This window comes from Anser brachyrhynchus (genome assembly GCF_964034855.1).
Source record: "Anser brachyrhynchus genome assembly, chromosome: 10".
Lineage (NCBI taxonomy): Eukaryota > Metazoa > Chordata > Aves > Anseriformes > Anatidae > Anser > Anser brachyrhynchus.
In genome coordinates this window covers 14,580,919-14,599,712 of record NC_137705.1, presented here as the reverse complement: position 1 = coordinate 14,599,712, position 18,794 = coordinate 14,580,919, and the positions used below count along the sequence as shown (strand labels likewise).

General features: G+C 41.5%; 1 long non-coding RNA gene across 1 annotated transcript in view; it reads right to left on the bottom strand.

Moving 5' to 3' along the window:
- LOC308200385 overlaps positions 1-18,794 on the bottom strand; it is a 191,363-nt gene that overhangs the window by 77,989 nt on the left and 94,580 nt on the right. Inside the window, exons 17-22 of the long non-coding RNA XR_013955582.1 lie at positions 18,663-18,758; positions 15,777-15,994; positions 14,661-14,711; positions 13,541-14,120; positions 10,942-12,046; positions 9,175-9,290 (exon numbers count right to left, since the gene is read on the bottom strand). This is a non-coding gene — a long non-coding RNA (uncharacterized lncRNA). The remainder of the gene's footprint in view (positions 1-9,174; positions 9,291-10,941; positions 12,047-13,540; positions 14,121-14,660; positions 14,712-15,776; positions 15,995-18,662; positions 18,759-18,794) is intronic.

The following is an 18,794-nucleotide window of genomic DNA, read 5'->3' as shown; positions in this document are numbered from 1 at the left end:
CCGATACATAAAATTTCAGTTACAGATTGAGCTTCAGTTTTCACTGTGTCAAACCTCATTATACTCTGCTTAAACGAATGGAGGAACAATTTATTTTGTCACAGTCTGATGAGACTCCGGTGCCAACACTCCCCTGACCCACATACTCCCTTCTGAGCCATTCAGATGGAAGGAGCTGAAGACCTATATTTTTAATTACTTTGTAGCATGCAATTAAGATAACTTGGAGTAAACTCAAGGGAAAAATGAAGAAAGAAATATTAACTCTTGAGAAAACCACATGTTGCTGACATGAAGTATACTCATTTCTTAAACAACAACAAAGAAGTCAAGTTGTGACTCATCACGTGGAGTTGCCTCCCCGGTCTGAAAGCTGGGCTGTATCATTTAATTTTTAGACAGAAAATCACATATAAATTTGAATTCTATGAGTAAGTTTTAACTACAAGACAGCCACATTAAACCACAGAAGCTGCTGACTCGAGCTCTCAGACCAGACGTCGGCCATGCTCGTGAAGTCACATAGAAACATGACTCACTTGTACCTCACTAATCATTTCTGTTTCATTTGTACTCTTTTTTCCTTTTTTAAAAAGCAAGAGTGAGTACTGGCGATCACTATATCAGCATTGAAATGTCTGGATTCTGCTGCTGTGGCAAGAAGCACACAGCCAGACATACTGGGTTGCAAAATCTTGAACAATATATGTATTTTAGAGCCTTGAGAAATTATGTATTGACAAACAAAATCTACAGGTGCCTCATGAATTTACAGATGTGACATACTCTTACCACTGGCAGAGTTCACACATGATAAAATAACTGATTTACCTCAGGGTAAAATGTGCTGCTTCCTTTAGAAGTAAATGACAAAACTTAATTATACATCTGATACTTCCAAGTTATTTTGATTTTTTTAATCAGTAAAAACACTTTCTCTGAATTAGTTTTACTTATAGATGATGAAACCAAACCAAACAAGAATTCAAATCATGGAGTTACAGATCTCTGTAGAAGTCTCTTATTCACTGCCCTATTATTTTAACAAGATAGCGATTTGCACAGCTTACGGACAAAGTTAGTTCAATTTTAGGGTTCCTCCAACCTCTTTTATAGCACCTGTCATAGACCCTGAAACCACCCAGCCCCAAAGACCAGCAGAGGAAGCCTGAATACGTGGATTCGTTGTACTGCTTATGTCCAATGTAGCTCTGGTCATTCTGACCACCAAAGCAAGATAGAAAACCACCTCTCTCAAGCCATTGCTGCAGCCCTGCCAAGGAGACATTTTCAAAATACAGATGTTTGCTAAAGACACCGTCTTCCAACTGGTTTAACCCCACCGTGCTTTGTGTCCCCAAGCCTTGGGGGAGCAGTCATTTCAAAGCAGCTTCCAACTATGCAGCTTGATGCCCCTCTAGCATGCACGCAGCAAAATCCCTAATATATCAACCCAGCAGCCAAAAGTCCCAGCTACTCGATGAGCCCATCAGCAGGGCCGTCCGAAGCCCCTGCCCCTCACCAGCAGACGGGCAGACAAGTGGTGGAGGAAGACCCAGAACTGCCCAGCCTCTGCCCCGGCTCAGTTACAGATCAGGGAGGAACTACAAAATAGTTAAATAAAGTCTGTGGAAATGCTGAAAGAACTTATCGATCACATTATCTTGCTGGGTTTTAAGCGGTCATTTTATTGTAGAGGGAATTAATCCTACCAGCCTGGCAGCAAATCTAACACCTAAGGAAAATAGCCCTAACACTTCCACCTGAAGCACTGTCTGTTGCGGAGCTTAGCAGGACTGTGCCCCTTTCACTTCTAATATTTGATGTCCAAGTTTTAAGATATAAATCTTCGGTTTAAGAACAAGTTCTGTAATTCTCTCTCATTCTATCCCTTGGTTTAAACAAAGCATAAACAAAATTATGCCCCATTTAACTAGGATATTTTTCTTATCCTTGTAACACAAAAACGTAAGTGTGTTTTGAATGCAGAAATCTCCAGGAGCAGCAGTGCCACGTGAAATCAAATGCTCACTGTTCAAATCTTACTGATGCGAATAATCCCGAACATCACCATGCTGGCCAAACAACTTCTCCTTGGAGAAGGCTATATAATGTCATGGAGCACAAAGGGATGAGGGGGTATTCTCAATTAATATGCGTAATAAAATTCAGGGATTATAAAGGTAAGAAAACAACAACTGATTTTGCCTCTACACACTGGCTGGCAAAAGGAAGACATGCCATCAGCATGGAAGGGAAATGAAGCTGCAGAAGCAACAGGTATGCAGAGCTGCTGTAGTATCACAAGGGTAGCTGGAGAGAGAATTGCTAGCTGATCTCAGATTTTTGTTTTCAAAGATCAGGATTTCTCAGTAGACAGTAACTGTACCCCCCAAAAAAAAATCCATATATATTAACACCAGCACACCAGCTTTCCTTTTATCCATCCGGAAAAAAAAAAAAAAAAAAATCAAGTCAAAGGCTCTATCAAACTTGTCAAAACGAGAGAATGGAGAGAATGTTCCTATGTGTCAGCCTCATCAGTCAACTGTTGCCATTGCAGGGAACGCAGTATTAGGTTTCACATGGATAATAAACACTTTTTATATTTGACATTGATTTCTAGCTTGTCATTTTATTATTTTTTTATTATTAATACTTCAGACCAAAAAGGAAGAAACTGTAAAGCAAGGCTGAGAGAGATGAGAGTCTCAGTGGACGTACTGTATTTGATCTTGCTGATAACTGGCATTGGCCCTATCCGCCAAGGAAGGTGAACTCTACTATCCAGGACAACTGATCTACACGGTGCTACAAGGGCCTTATCTATTTTAATCCAGTTTTCACAGTTCAAAAAGGACATGAAAAATAGTAGTACGAGTGGGAGAAATACCTGGTTGCCATACTACTTACGTTTGTCCAATGTTGAAAAGCTAGGTAAATCTTGCTGTATTTGGGAATTCCTAATACTTGAACAATGATTGCAATTAATTTGGACAGCAGCTGTAGGCTTCATTCCTACAGCAAAGATGACAACATTCATAAAAACTTTACCTGTTCAGCCTGTAGATACCTCAGTCTAATCTGGACCCTGTGCCCCGGAAAGACACAATGAAAACAAAACTCCCAGACCTAGAGGCAGGGGGATTCTCACAGCATCTGTGCGCGGAGGCGCTGTGGTAAACTGCTTCCACTTCTGGCAGGATGCGGCACCTGAGGGAAGTAATTCATGCTGTTGTTTTTTTCCACCTGTATACAAAGCAAAACTACTACCTGACAGCAAGATGGCAAATGATTAGTTAACATTTGTGAAACTCTACGAATTGTTATGACAGACCCTACCCCTGCCAAACGCAGGAAAATCAATTAATCCATCTCAGTGCCAATCAATCTAGTAATCAGCTGCATGAAGGCTATTTTCTATCAGTTGCACATACTTATATTTTTCACCTTGTTTTAATACAAGCATAGTTTATTTTAATGGAAATGTTGGTTTTTGTTGTTGTTGCTGCTGAGGTTTTTTTTTTGTTGTTCTTTGAAAGCCACACGAGGGAAATTAAATTTCATGCTAGTTTTCACCAAGTGTTTAGTCATCTCTAGCCTCTGCTCTAACATCAAGCCAGACACGAAGTAAATACACATTCAGGTTAATTCCTACAGTCAGTACCTTGATGTACTCTGAGTGAAAATATTGACCAAGTAATGATTAAGATGCAAAAATGTGACTTTTCGGTGCAACACATGCTTGGAAGTTGCCAAATTACATAGGATTGCCTCTGCTAAGATGTTATGCAGCTGGTGTGCTGGGGCTGCTGTTTACTGTAGTAACTATCTCGTTGTTATATCCAACGCCCCCATCTGTTTGGTACAGTCATCTTTTGTTTCTCTCAACTAAAATAGTGTTTTTCACAGGAATCTGCTTTTGTTCTGCGTCCTGCCTTGCCGTAATGGGGCCTCAATGCAGGATTCTACATGCTAAATATTAACGTTGAGCACTTTTACGTCTTCCATTATGGCTGTTCTGCATTGGCTGGTGCTCCTGTGAGAGAAAAATAATCAATCGAGCACCTCGTGGTAATCCTGGTCTTAGGTGAAGTGTGAAACTGAGTTTTAAATTCAACGTCTGATAAGCCAGGCAATTTCTGCTGATTCAGGGGTGTGTGTGTGTGAGACAAGCCGCTGCCCTGGGGAATCCAGCGCGAATCTCCCACCCACAGGCTCCACGAGACAAAGGGAAACCCTTCTGATGGCATCGCACCGCGGGCAAGCCCCGGTACATCCACACAGACCAGGAGGCTTCTGCAGTGGACACTGAGGACAGGTCGTACAGGCGGGCATGCAGCTGAAGTGGAATCGCTAGGAAATATGCGCCCAGGCTGAGGAGTCTGCAGACACCTTCTTTAATAACGCACAGGCCTGCAGCCCCTGCATCCCTGCCTCAGCCTCAGGAGCTTCTTTTCCCAAGTGACTTTTAGTATGCAGAATAGTGAGATAAAGCCAAGTCATGGTAATCAAAAGCCTCAGGATAAAGCAGCAGCACATCAGGCTAGTTCAGCTATGTTAATAATGTCTTGGAAAATGTAGTACCCGTTCATTAAATGTGTAGTAGAAAGCTTCATTAAAACTTTGTTTTGAAGTAATTTTTCTGCTCTTTACTTTCTCTCGGTTCCTTTAAAGTTTTTTCTCTTGAAAACAAGAATGTACAATTATGTAGAATAAAGAGCTGACCTACATTCCCACAGCTGTATTACACTTAATTGTGAGGCACGTCAAATGGAATTCAGCAGTGAAGCGATCGGCACCGAGACAGGCTGCAAACACACCTACGTCTCAAAGGCCTGAGCTCCTCACGTGGAACCATTATGATAATCTCTTTGAAATACCCAAGAAGGATTTCCAATGACTGAATTTATCTTCTGCCGCATATCAGAGTAAGGCTTTTCACACCACAGAAGCCATTTACTCTAAAGCACTGACCAACCTGAGATAACCACAGGCCCATTAAAATCAGAACATCTTGCCTAAAAACTCCTCCAGAGTGAGGGACAACATGACCATAGTTTACTGTGGTCTGTTGAAATAAAAGCAAGGAGAATAAGCCAAAGCAGATGCACATCTCTGCATATACTGGCTAGAGACTGTTAGGGAGGAGATAAAATAGCGCAGTATTAGGCGTAGTGTCAGTTGTTTTGGTTTATGCACGTTATCCCGATTCAGGATGCTGGAGCTGCTAAAGAGATGCCGTTTATTGGCAGCTGGTTGCTAACGAGTGAAGCAGTGTTTCAGCAGAAAGTGGAGCAGAGGCTTGTCCTGGGCACTGGGCAGGCGGTGGGATGCAGGGGCCGGCACCCCCACCAGGACCCTTTGCTGGTCCTGCCCGGCAGCTGGCTGGGAAAGCAGGAGCTGCCCGCAGCCACCTCTGCTGGCTTCACGGGTACCCCAAAGCACCCCTGAAGTCACCTTACCTTTGGTGAGCAGCCTTCAGCACGGGTCACACCCCTCAAGCCTGGTGAAGGGTTTGCACAGGCCCCCGACTGTCTCTCCTTGGCTGTGCACAGCTTACATTTGATAGATTATTGTCTACTTTCAGAACAAATGCATAGAAATGCAAAAAAGAGCAGGAGCAAAGACTGCTGAAAACCATTACTAAATACCAATCTAGATAAAATCAGCCAAAACCAAACTGTAAATGTCTGTTTCGCCACACCATTGTTCAAAAAACAGCTGATTTGAGAAAATGAATGTTAGCAAAGATCAAGGTGATTCATCCTGCCTTATAAAAGCTTAAAAGAGAAGTAAACTATAGATAATGAACAGCTGGAAGTCCTTACTCCATTTGCTTGTTTAGGTAGCAGTGAAAGAAATCCCTAATCTCTTGCTGTTACACAAAACATATTCAGAATGTGCTACAGATTTCATATTCTGAGCAGCCTATCACCTCCTAAGACTATATGTATGTTTTTTCTTTGTGCAGTACCAGAAACTCCATAAGGGAATAAAGGCCAGCAGAAAATTTCCAAGCTCATCTTAAGAGGCTTTTGTTTATCTTGCCTTATTTTGTTCTTCATTGTCTCTCAATGGCCTCTTGAATGAAAACCTAACACTTACAAGGGTGTCAAATTTTCTAGCAAGCAAGCAGTTCGAAAGATAACATTAAGCATAAACTGTCAACATGATGCAAATATTAACCCCGATCTGCATGTCTGGAGGGTGAAAGAAAAAGTCTCACTGTATGATGACACAAAGGCCTTGCTGTAAACACTGCGCATCAGGAATGTTTGCTGTTGTGTGTTTAATGAGGTCCTGCTGCATCGGGGAGAAGGAAGCAGCTGAGGCTGGTGAGCTGCTTTCACTGGATGGGTTTGGGGGAGCTTCCTTTCAGGGAAGGTGGAAGCTATGAAGCAGTGGTGGTGGCAACTACAAAAGAGCCTTTAAAAGCACCCTGAGTTGAGCAGCAACCAGAGATGCTCACTGCGTGGTACGTGTTCTGTGTCTGCAGAAACCCAGCAGGCAGACCTGGCACCGGATTGTGTGCTGCAGCTCTCAAAGAAGGGGCAGAAGGGAGATTGGCACCTAGGGTGCCCCCAGAGCTGGAGGTTGGAGGAACACAGAAGCACAAAATAAACCAAGCTGGGCCCTTTCACTGCAGGTCAGATTCTGGCATGGAGACGCTCCAAGTGTGCAGTTTGGTGACTGTCACCGCAACGCGACTGTACTCCAGTAAGAAGCGAATCCTCCTCCTGATCTTCTGGCCATGCTGAGCTGTGAATCTCAGCCTACAGGAAAAAACTGCAGCCTCAGCTCTGTTGTCTCTCCTATTTTGACAACTCATGAAATACTCTATGAATGTTTCATGGGATGAAACACCCTCAATTCACCTTTGCCATTTGTAAACTGCTAACTGACACGGCTCTTAATGAGTCCTACGGTATTTGCAGAGACACTGTTGATTTGGAATGGTGTTATCTCGCAGATAGTTCCCCAGTATATGCAGTACTGAAGTACACCAGGGTATGTGTGACAATTATCATTCCTGTCACCTACTGCAGCTGTACAACACGTACCCTGAATATTCAGGTCAAAAATATCATCCTTGTCACAAACAAAACACCCCTGTGCCACAGGTGTTCCACATGACATCCTGGTTTAGATTATTTTAAAGTGAGATTTGTCCATCTTGCCCTGCCTTTTCACCATATCAAAATTCACACAATCCAATCAAAGAAACTCATCTCTCCCACTCTTTTTTGAGAGGACACGATATATTTCTGCTATTCTCCAGCTGTACAGCATCTATAACTGCAAAAATGCTGAAAAATGGTTTCAGTAACGGTTTTTAACGGATTTCTTCATGAGACATATTGAGCTCTTTAAAAAAGAAAGGCTACTGCCTTTTAAATACATTATTGTGGATCCATATTTATGGTTCTTCAAATCTATTTCATCTTTGACTTAAAAAAAATAAGAGTTCTCAATATATCACAGCAAAAAAGATCACAGTAAAATGTTAATCCTAACAACTAGCTTCTTGATTCATGACGTGACATAATAGCTACGGATTTGTTGATGAATTCAGTTTCAAAAGCTCCCATCCTACATGTTCACCCTATACTCGCAGGAGCTGCAGGACCTGAGAGTGCTCTGGATATGATCTGCAGTCGTTGCTGCCATTGCTGCCTTAGTAAACGCCAGGGCATCACTTTCTGTGCCAATAAAATGAAAAGTAAATCCTCCAATTACACCAGTCCGAAACAGCTCAGATTAAAAACACTGAACGCAAAGCTCTGCTCAAGTTGAGGATTTAGTTTCAGGATTGTATTTGTTGCATTTGGTTATTATTCCAGACTGACACAAACATTACTTTTCAGGAGCCCTGCACCAGAAGGGCAGTAGCAGATACTAGAAGAGAAGCAATGCTTCACGGCCACCCCGAGGTGGGCATGGTGCCACAGGAACCGCAAAGATTTTGTTCCAGCCAGACTTCCTGGCCTGTTTTGCCAACATCAGAGATTCCTCTCAAATACCCAAATATTGATATTTATGCAAATATAACAAGTTGCAATATAAACTTTTGAAGTTTGCTCATGTGTGTTTCAGAATCAATAAAAAGCATTTTTGCTTTGAAACTTCCATCTCAAGCACCAGAAAGAAAACCCACCTTTCCAGTAAATATCATTCAAATCACAATAGTACATGCAGTGTGAAACCTGTGACATTGTAAGGCAGCAAGTACAGTATAGGTGTGCAGATTAGCTTGTAAGACCAAGATTTTGTAGTAAAAGCGCTGACAGACCCTTAAGTATTATAGTGCCTCCTGGCAGTGCTATAATTAGATTGAACATAACTATTAGTCATCTTAATTAGTATACACATTCCTTGTTTAGCACAATAAAAGTTACAAAGCAAGGATGCCACTTAATTAGGTGACCTGGGAATTGATACCTATCTATATTTCTTTTTTTTTTTTTATTGTGTCCTTACTGAGATTAAATCTAATATTTATAACTAAGTCCAGGTATTTATAGGTACACCTGTACATAAAATCACTTGTTAAATTAATATATATATATATATTAAATACCTCAAGGACCTCTGAAGTTATGCTAACAGTTCATTTGGAAACATATTCCAAGGAAAGAAATATGTCGTAATTTTAGGAACTCAGGGTTGATTGCATATTCTAATAACTGTCTTATATACTATAAATCTAAAATAAAAGAAAATGCGCTCAGTTAAATTCCCATCACCCTTCCAGTTCTCTGGATGATGCCTCACTGTTTCCCTCGTGCAGTGCTTGGACGTGTTTAAAACCTCTGCCATGGGGACTGCCTAGTAGCTCCACTGTTTTGGGGAGAGGAAGGCAGTGTCAGGTCAGAAGTCCCACTGAGCTTCACCTAATCCCACAAGTGCAATATCTATCCACATTTAATACAACAAATATTTAAAACTACGTTACAGGTGCTGATAACACCAAGCTCGGCACCTGCAGCTCAGGACCAGTCTGCGTATTCATCCATCAGTGCTCCCACATCATTACTCAGTTTTAGGGTATGTACAAAGCAGGCGCATTTGCTCTACAGCCAGCAGAAAGGAGGTGGGGTTGAAGTATCAGAAGAAAGCATACCATTTCATGAGCATGACAAGATAAGACTTGTAGTGAAAACAAATTCCTACCTGCTCAGAGCTTGAGCTATAACTTCTGCTCTGCCGTGACTTGGAATTCACCTGCACTTGCTTCTTTTAGGTTCTTTGCCTTCTCCACACTTGTTACAGAAGATTTCCTTAGAAGGCTGGAAAATTACTCAGGGTTACTTCACTATTTACTACTGCACAGACACTTGCCACCATACAGAAGGATGCATCAACCTAATAATCTTTGACTGAGGTAGTTTTCATTTTGAGGATCTAACAGAACTTATAAAAAGGCTGGCAATACATATCATAGGAAAGTACAAAGGAAAACACCACTTTAAATAATGGTTGTCAATGATTTAAGACGATAACATTCACCACATTTAGCACAGTTATTCAGTTACTTGAATACAATTTCCAGAAAATTTCCAATTTTTTTCCTTTCTTTTTTTTTTTTTCAAGAGCAGAACTACATAACTTTGTACTTATTTTAGAGAAGTGTTTTTAAGTATGAATGTCACCAATCACATTTTAAACCAGTGGGAACTTGGCATCAGTAATCCCAGTACGATAAAACCCTCTTGTACTTCACAAGCACCCTAATTTTTGTCGTGCTGGCAAGCCACAGAGTGCATCTGGCAAGCAGCCTGGGGACTTGGGTTTGATTTTGAGTCTCTGTCTTCACCTCAGAAAGTGGCAGAGCAAGGTGGTCGATACACGTTCCCACTTCCCAGGTCTACCGCAGAGTTATTTATCTGCGGCTTACTGAAACTAGTTGCCTAAAATTGGAGCAGATGTTAGTGCTGTAGCATCAGACAAGGATGCTGCAGAATTGCTAATGATGTTTAACAATTTTAATTGCACTAGTTGCATACAAGCATTCCTTGAAAAGAAAACATGCCCGCTTGGCCATACACAGACACACCCTGTACAGTCGGGGACACAGAATACAGCAAGCAGCTGGCAGGCTCCAGCACGTGCCTGTAACCGTACAAAGGCAGTCCTGCCACCCTGTGTTTAAGCTCTGAGTGAGCAGGGAGCCTTTCAGCGCACCCAGGCCACGCTATCACATACCATAAACAGCTTAGATGTGATACAACGGCATTCTGCAATAAAGCTGCTGCTCGGAACAAGAGCCCACAAGAAAAATAAAGACAAAACAAAAATGTCATGACATTTGGTACAGAAACCAAACGTACTTTCTTGCCAGCTACCCGCTGACATTGCCAGACTTCAGCGTCCTCCCTCCAGCCCAGAAAGCCCACCACAGCAGTTAGCAATCTGTTCACACCGTCATTAAGCCGATTATCCCTTAGTGATGGAAAAGTCTCTACAAATGCCACAGTGCCACTGCTCTGCGACAAATTCTATTCCTTCTAAGGGGAGAGCATGTAATATTTACTATCCCAAGATTAATTTGAATTTAAAGAAAAAAGAATTAATGAAGAAATTTGCTTCTGTGGGCAGACCATGGTAAATATCAATATGTTTCATCAAAGCTCTTCTTTCATTAGTTCTAGGCCAATTATAGCAACCATTTCTTCTCCTGGATAATTCTTCAAGCTATTAAAAAACTGTGGAAAAACTGAAATGCTCTCTCATTTTCTCATTGCAAAAACCTTTCAAATGATAATTATTAAAGATATGGGGAGAATAGGAGGGTTATTGCTTGCCACAGATGAAGTGTCTTGCCAAAAAATGTGGAAGGGTTGATATTCAATGCACCCAGCAATAGAAAACAAAATAACATAACTCATGTATAAAATTTTAAAAAACAACAATAGAGGTTTAGGAAGTAATTTTTCTTACCATGACTGGTTTCTGGTTTCTTCTACTTCACCACACTGGAAGCGTTCAGACCACAGGCCCCCTGTAAATCTTTTCTGATACTTCAAAGAAAATCTTTCAGGGATGTGGCTCCAAAGCTCTGGTGTCAGGCTGGTGGTGTCCAAATCCTTTCGACAGGAAGCCCTGTGCTTGTGGACATTTTTCACGCACAGTACACAGCACGAGCAGGTTGCATTATCCCCAAATAGCCAGGCACTTCTGCTAAAACAGTCTGGAAATGTAAACACATAATGCTTGCAGATAAAATGATGGTACTGGGCTTCAACTTTGGCACACACAGAAATCGAAATGGGCATCATCTATCTGATCTGATGGAATACCACAAGTCAGTCTGTATTGTATCGTATTTGCCAGATTGCTTTCATAAATGATAGTTTGATAAAACAAAATGAAACAAATGAAAGGACAAGGTTCAGGACAAACCCACCATGCCACAGAGAAGAACCATTTGCGTAGACTGAAAGGGTCTCAACTGATCAACACAATACCCAGCAAGCATTCACTTCATTTTCTTTTTCTAGTTTAACATAATTCTTGTTACTTTAAAATGTCATCTGTAGGCAGTGCAGGAAAGTTATCTTATTATGTTCACTGAGAACAACGTCCAATTTCTTCAGACAGAAATGTTAGATAGCAGGGCTGTTGCCACCATCTCGCTCACAGGTGCCCTCACCACCAGTACCTCCATAGAGAGGGACGTGAACAGTCAAGGTACAGCTACAGCCTCAAATACAAAAACAGACCTGGCAGCTGGGCCAGCAAAAGGCAACAAAGAGGGAGGGCAGGTGCTTAACAGGGGTGATCACAAAAGGCATCCTTGGAGGCACTGCTTTTCCATGCAGCTTTCCATGGCGTTCAAACAGCAGTGCACCTTTTAGTCCAGGCTGACAAACCATGTGCACAATGCAAGAGGAACGGCATCAGGGCCTTAAGTTCCTTGGGCTGCCTCTCTTTTTAAAGCAGAAGGGTACGTGGGATCCCAGGGAGATGAAGCACCTCATTCGTTGCTTGGAAGTAGCCACTGTTGTGATGAGGTGTGACAACATGCCACTGATTACCAATTTCCCTGAAAAAGCCAAGGAGAACTGAGTCAAAGGCACATTACAGACAGGTGGATCATCAGATACAAGACCTTCTGGAAGACTGCAGGAAAGTATTTAATAGATGCATTCAGGCCAGAATCAGTTTTATGTCTCATTTAAACAAGAGTTTTCTTCACCACCATTCAATTCTCCTCCCCCAGCTCCCAGACAATTTCAGTTTAAGATCAGCATTCATGTCAGGACACCAGACAAAGTAATTCACCTGCACCAAACAGCAGCACAACCTTGATCTGAATTTGGATACAGGGAAAATGGTATCAGACAGAGGCCACATCTCACTGCTGCAAACAATTGCACTGCAGCACAGGCACATACTGCTAGAGGGAAAACCTACATGCTTCTCCGCTGCCCACAGTAAAATTGTGCTTACAACAATATAATAAATCTGCAGCACAGTGTTTGGTGAACTGTGTGCACAAACTTCAATTTAGATGTAGTCCTACTCAGATACACTGTTTAGCTGCATCCTGCTGTGCCCCACTCTATAAAGCATGCATTTCCCATCCTTCAAAAAGTGACTTATAGACCTTTGGTGAAGCTTTTAAAGAGTGGCATCTTCAACCAGCTCAGCACAGAAGACATAAGCATAGAAAAATAGAGATCCTGATTTTCCATTCGGTTGCCCAGTGTTGTAATAGTATAATCTCATTTAAATACAAGTAAAAAAGGAATACGACTATTTTATTGTACAGGGCAATTGGGCTCAAAGCTTTAAAAATTTACAGTGCTGAGTCAGTAAGAGACAAAATTACACTGAAACTGTTCTTCAGTAATGATTATAACCTCCTGCAGGATGTTACCACAGAAATGTGCAGACCAAATGACAAGGGAGTACCCAGCCTCCTGAAGATACTGCAAAGATAACACACTCCTTACTCTGCCTTTCCTTCTCTTCCCAGCCTCCCCTCCTCCAAAATCAAAACATTAGTAAGAAAAATACACGTTTGGGGATGAAATTAGGAGCTTCTTCAGTCCCTAAGGTTGAAAGTTGAAATTAAGATTTTGCTGAAGGCTGAGACTGCATGCTAAAGAAAGGAAAGAGGACACTGGAAAAAATTCTTATGAAAAGTCAAAATGGACAAAATAACAAATGCGCAATCTTTCTTCCAGCTGGAGCTACCTGAAACATGACCCTGCAGCATTCAAAATCTTATTATATTTCCTGCCACTTACTATTAAAACAAAAATAAAGAACCCATCTGAACATCCATCAGTAAAAAAGAGCCTGTGTCTCCATCTTTTGACTCCCTCCCATCTGACAGTGGTACACCCCAGCAAAATCCCCCTGAGCCTCCTCTTCTCCAGGCTGAACAGTGCCAGCTCTCGGCTTTCTCCCGGAGATATGCTCCAGTCTCAAGCGTTCCTTTGCTGGACTCTCTCGAGTGCGGCCACTCCCTCTCGCAGCACGGAGCCCAGCACCGCGCTCAGCTCTCCAGGTGCGTCTCACCAGCACTCACTGCAGGAAGGATCCCTCCTGATGCAGCCTGCGTACCGTCAGGCTGGTTTTGCTGCAAGGGCAATTTCTGGCCCAGGGTCTGTTCTGTCACATCGCTTCTCAGCTGGCTGTCCCTGAGGTTGTTCCTCTGCAGGGGCACCGCTTGGCACTTCCCCTCGTGGATCTGCAGGATATTCCTGGCAGCCCCTGACTCCAGCCTGCCCAGGTCCCTCTGGATGGCAGTACCACCTCCTGGACCCCACTGCTGTCTACAACTACCTGAAAGGAGGCTGCAGTGAGGAGGGTGTCAGTCTCTTTTCACAAGTGACAAGTGATGCGAGGAAATGGTCTCAAGTTGGGACATGGTTTAGTGATGGGACTCAGCACGTCAGGCTGATGGTTGGACCTGATGGTCTTGAGGGTCTTTTCCAACTTCATTGATTCTATGATTCTAATAGTAGCTTCTTTAGGTCACATCTTTCTGGGAGGACGAGCTCCAAATGTTGGAGCAGATTCTTCTGCAGCCCATGAGGAGACCACAGTGGAGCAGCTACCCCCATGGCAGCCCACGCTGGAGGAGGTTTATCCTGAAGGGCTGCAGCCTGTGGGAAGGGCCCAGAGTGGAGCAGGGTGTGAGTAATAAGAGGATGGTAAGAAAAGAGAAATTACTATTGTGACTGACCACAGGCCCCATTCACCAATGACCTGTGCTACTCAGGGCAGGGATGTAAAGAACTCTATTTTTAATTGGCAATAAATTTATTATCCCCAGGTCAAGTCTGTTTTGCCTACTACAGTAAATGGTAAGTGATCTCCCCATCTTCATCTCAACCCACCAGTTTTTCCATCTTATTTTCTTCCGATCCTGTTGAGGAGTGAAAGGTAGGCTGGGTGGGCAGCTGGCCAGAGTCAGCTCATTCCCACCTACCAAAAGCCCTTCATATTTTAAATTCTTTCCAAGGTATTTTTTGATTAAAATTAATATATGAACTTATTAAATTCTGTAAATTACTATAAACATTTGAATTCTACAGAAATAATAAATACAGATCATCCCTCTTACGTCAGGGGAAAAATGATGCTCAAAAGGGAAAAATCAGTTTTTTAGTAGTATACTGTTTTAGTGCTTATTATCACCTCACCTCAACTTCACATGTAGTTCCAGGTAGACTCCAGTCTTAAAATTCTGGCATCTGAAATAGAAAGAAAGAAGAGGTTAATTTGTTATGAAAGCAGACACTGTCCTGAAACAAAACTTTAAGTACAGAAAGCGTTAGCTTTCATCTTTACCAAGAAAAGTATATTGCTGCTGGGGAGAATTGAATAAACATTGTAGATTCTGCCTTTCCCTTGGACATACATGCACTTATTTTTAAAATATAGGGCTGAAGGATTTTACCCTAAGAAAAGTTTATTCATAATAAATAAAAGAAAAATAGTTTTGAGCTGAACTGCCCTGCAAATTAGAGCTTCACTTCAGCTTTTTCCATTTTATGAGTCAAGCCTTTTGCTTTTATTAAGGCAGTTGAAATTTCAATTTACTTGTGACTGAATATAGTCCTCCGTTCAACCCACAAAAAATGTTTGATTTATTGCAATGTTTCGGTTTCAGATCATTCCAAGCTAATATTTGTTCAGCTCAGCTAAACTGAAAACCAGAAGCATATCTGTATTTATATACAGTAGAATAATTTCTTCCATCCTTGTATAAGTGTCAGCCCAATCAGGTCACTGGTAGGAAATGTTGACTGGTAGAAACACAAAGCTTTCCCTTTATGAAAAATGACTGACCTTGCTTTAAAGCAATTTAGTTTGTGTCAACATTGCTTTTCTCATTAAATATTAGGCTCTAAGTGGCATATCCATTTGTCTTTAGTACAGACAAGAGCTTTCCAGGCAAATCCTGGGATGCTATTTTTAGGCATCTCGTAACAATAATATGTTCAAAACAATGCTTGGGGTATGTTTACAACAATTATTCCTTGTCTACTCTCTTGTATTGGTCAACTCCAGAGAGAGTTCACTCTCTCTATTAGATATCCTTTCTGCATCCAAGTAATTGTGCAGTATCAAATAAAAGTAAACCTTGGTAGCACTTGGCTGGCTTTAAAAAAACACCATTGCAACAAGTTCATTAAATACACACAGCCACTCCTCCCAGTTTAGTGTCATCAACAAACTTGCTGACGGCACACTCCATTAAGTCGTCCAAGTATTGCAGATAACAAAGGTAATTTCATCTGTCAGAATCAAACCACCTGCGGGCAAGAAATATTCTGTTCACTTGTGTTATCATATTTTTCTTCTTCTTTTAGTTATAGTCATTTTGAATAATTTCACGCTGCTTTGTATACAGGCTCTCAGGTTCTCAGTGCAGATCTCCAGGTGGTGTGTATTACATTAAGTCTGTCAGTATTCTGAATAACTCCTTAGAACTTGCTGTAGTGATTACATAGTTTTCAGCAAACTCACTCCCCTGGAATTAAACATTAAAAAGATGCCAAATGAGCCCGAAATAATCAAACGACCATGCTCAAATACATACTTCTGCCATCCACATTACTAGACCAAGTATCTAAATACCTTTGCTCAGCATATTGGTTACTAAATGTGTAGTAGAGTCAATGCAGCTTACTCAAATTGTTCTTCAGTGACAAGTCATCTCTACTGGGAAATCATCTGAGGTGTCAGTCATGCTGTAGCATACATACAGCTCAGAGCTTTTTAATGATTTATTAATGTAGTCAATCTGGTAGTGTTTTAGCACTGGTTATCAGAGAGCTGAAGTTAACGGTGTTGATTGTAGAGGATAATATCCTAACGTATCCTTTGCAATGTAATACAGGCTAGACTGGGATTGCTTTGACTAGACCCAAGTCTTGTTTTAACAAGCAGATGTCTGTCTGCATCAAAAGGAGATTTGTCCTCTGCCCTCAACAGACATTATTTATAGGATCCCTTAAAGATCTTGATCACATCTAGTGCAATGTCACATCACTATCCTTCCTCCAGGTAACGCCGTTAATCAGCATGATGTGATTTGTCATTTCTAGGTTGATGACACACAGCTCTGTGACTTTTCAAAGCCTAGCGCTGCATATGCTGTCACACCACTTCAAACAGTGAATTAAAGCAAAACTGCTTTCACTTGAAGTCAGATAAAAGAGAATGTCTGTTAATGGGTCTAGGAACTTCTTAACAAACAGCTCTCTCCCAAACTGAGCTCTGGAAGCACAAACATCAATTTAAATCCCCGTGTCTGGAGTTAGAGTGTTAAATCTGCATCAGCTTGGTTCAGAAAATCTCAAGACAGCACAACACTTTTAGGAATATTCTTATTCTTACTCCAATAGGTTACAATCAGCCCCACTAGAAAAAGCAGGGAGATGGCAGAAGAGGAGACAGTTCGACTACCTGCCTTATCCAGACCATAGCCAGAAACGGGAGCAACACTCATCTTGCACATTAATATTCTATATGTTTCTCCAGGGAACCTTATACCTGGATCCTCAGAAGACAAACCAGGCTGAAGCATAGGTGCGTGGTAGCACACAGCACCTCCAGCGCCAGGCGGCAGGGAGGGTTCCTGTGGTTTGTCACGCTGTTTCGGTGTGCTTTCCCAGGGAAGCCACGGCTGCAGCAGCCCCTGCACCAGCACAGTGGGCACTGGGTGAGCACTCAGCTGGCAATTTGCGGAGAGGCACATGGCTGCTCCCTGCCTGCTCCAGCACAGCTGCCCATGGGCCATGCTGCAAAAGCAAGTATTGGACCTTGAGGAAGCTTCTGAGCTCCACATGTCCTTGGCAAAAGACAACTTCTGGATATGCCCAGCCATATAACTAAGGAAAGATCACTCTGTCTGCTCCTAGCCCCCTCAGTTTGAGCTCTTGTCCCGCCATGAGTTATCAGACATAACATTAACTTGAGAAATTGATCCAAAGTAGCAAACAGTAACAGACAATGCCAACATTAAGACTTTTTCAGCCCTATTCCTAAAACACCACTACTACAATAAACCTCCTTGTTCATAATTTCAACAGCACTATGGCCAAAATGAATACAGGAACAAGACTGTTCCCTAAGCCATACAAACTGACTTGTAGAAGAAAAGGTTTGACTCTTCACTGAGATGAAGTAAAAGAATTTGACAAAAGCAACAAGAGCATGGAAAAAAACTCAGGTTTGAACTAACAAGGCAAAAGGAGTTAGTTAGGATAGTGATGTGATTTGCTGATCCAGCCAATGTCAACAAGAATTATTGTTTTTTAAATTTGTTTATTTGTCTAAATATTTTTTCCTCAGATAAGTCTACAACACTTTCAGGCAGGTCAGGGTTTAAAACAGGAAGATACCAAAGCGATAAATAATTGAAAAGGCTGTTTCTGAGACTGTCAGTACCGATTATACGCCCAAGCAATCCCCTGATAAGCAGGAGTGAAGAGGAGATCAGAATATCTGGCAACATGAAACAAAGTTCTGATTCATTAGAGACTGACAACAAGGCCTAAATATGTTATGTGATATGCATATTATTTATCACATTAATACTAAGTGGAATAGGGAAGTTTCCTGAGACCCGATAATCAAAATCTAGTCCATCAGCTCAAAAAAAGTTATGTGGTTAAGAGATTACTCCTCCTTGGCTGTTTAAAACAAACAAAATTATTTAAAAGGTTGCAAAATCCTTATTATAGGAAAAGTTGATTTTTGTCCAAGTCCTTGGGAATTGTACCTAGTTGAATACCTCTTTAATCAAATCATACCAATAGTCAGAAAATTAAAACTGTAGGATACATGTTGTTTCTAATCTTGGATATGTTAAATATCAGTATGAAAGTTATGTTTCCCGGGCTGAAGTCAGAACACTTAAAAGGACAAAATAAGTAACCATATCAGAAAAGAAATGAGAAAACTTTAATTAAGAGGCACTGAAGGCCTAGACTGGTTCTGGATTTTAAAGACAAGAGCCATTTTTCATCTTTAGCCAAAACACTTTAGTACCTTGCACTTGGTTTGCCTGAATACTTAAAAGATAACCAAGAAAAACCCAAAACAATTGTCACTGATCTCTTTGATCTTCAAAAGATGCTACTTGTTATTTCTAAACCCATGAAAAGCTTGTTGACAAAGGCATCAGTACTTACTGAATAGAGGGGGCTACTTGTGCTTCCCAGTTTTTCTACCCACCACAAGTAGAGGTGCTTTAAAGAAATCCCTGGGCTGATTGATACACTGCACAACTACAAAGGGGAAAAAATAGTAAGTTTTTATCTTTG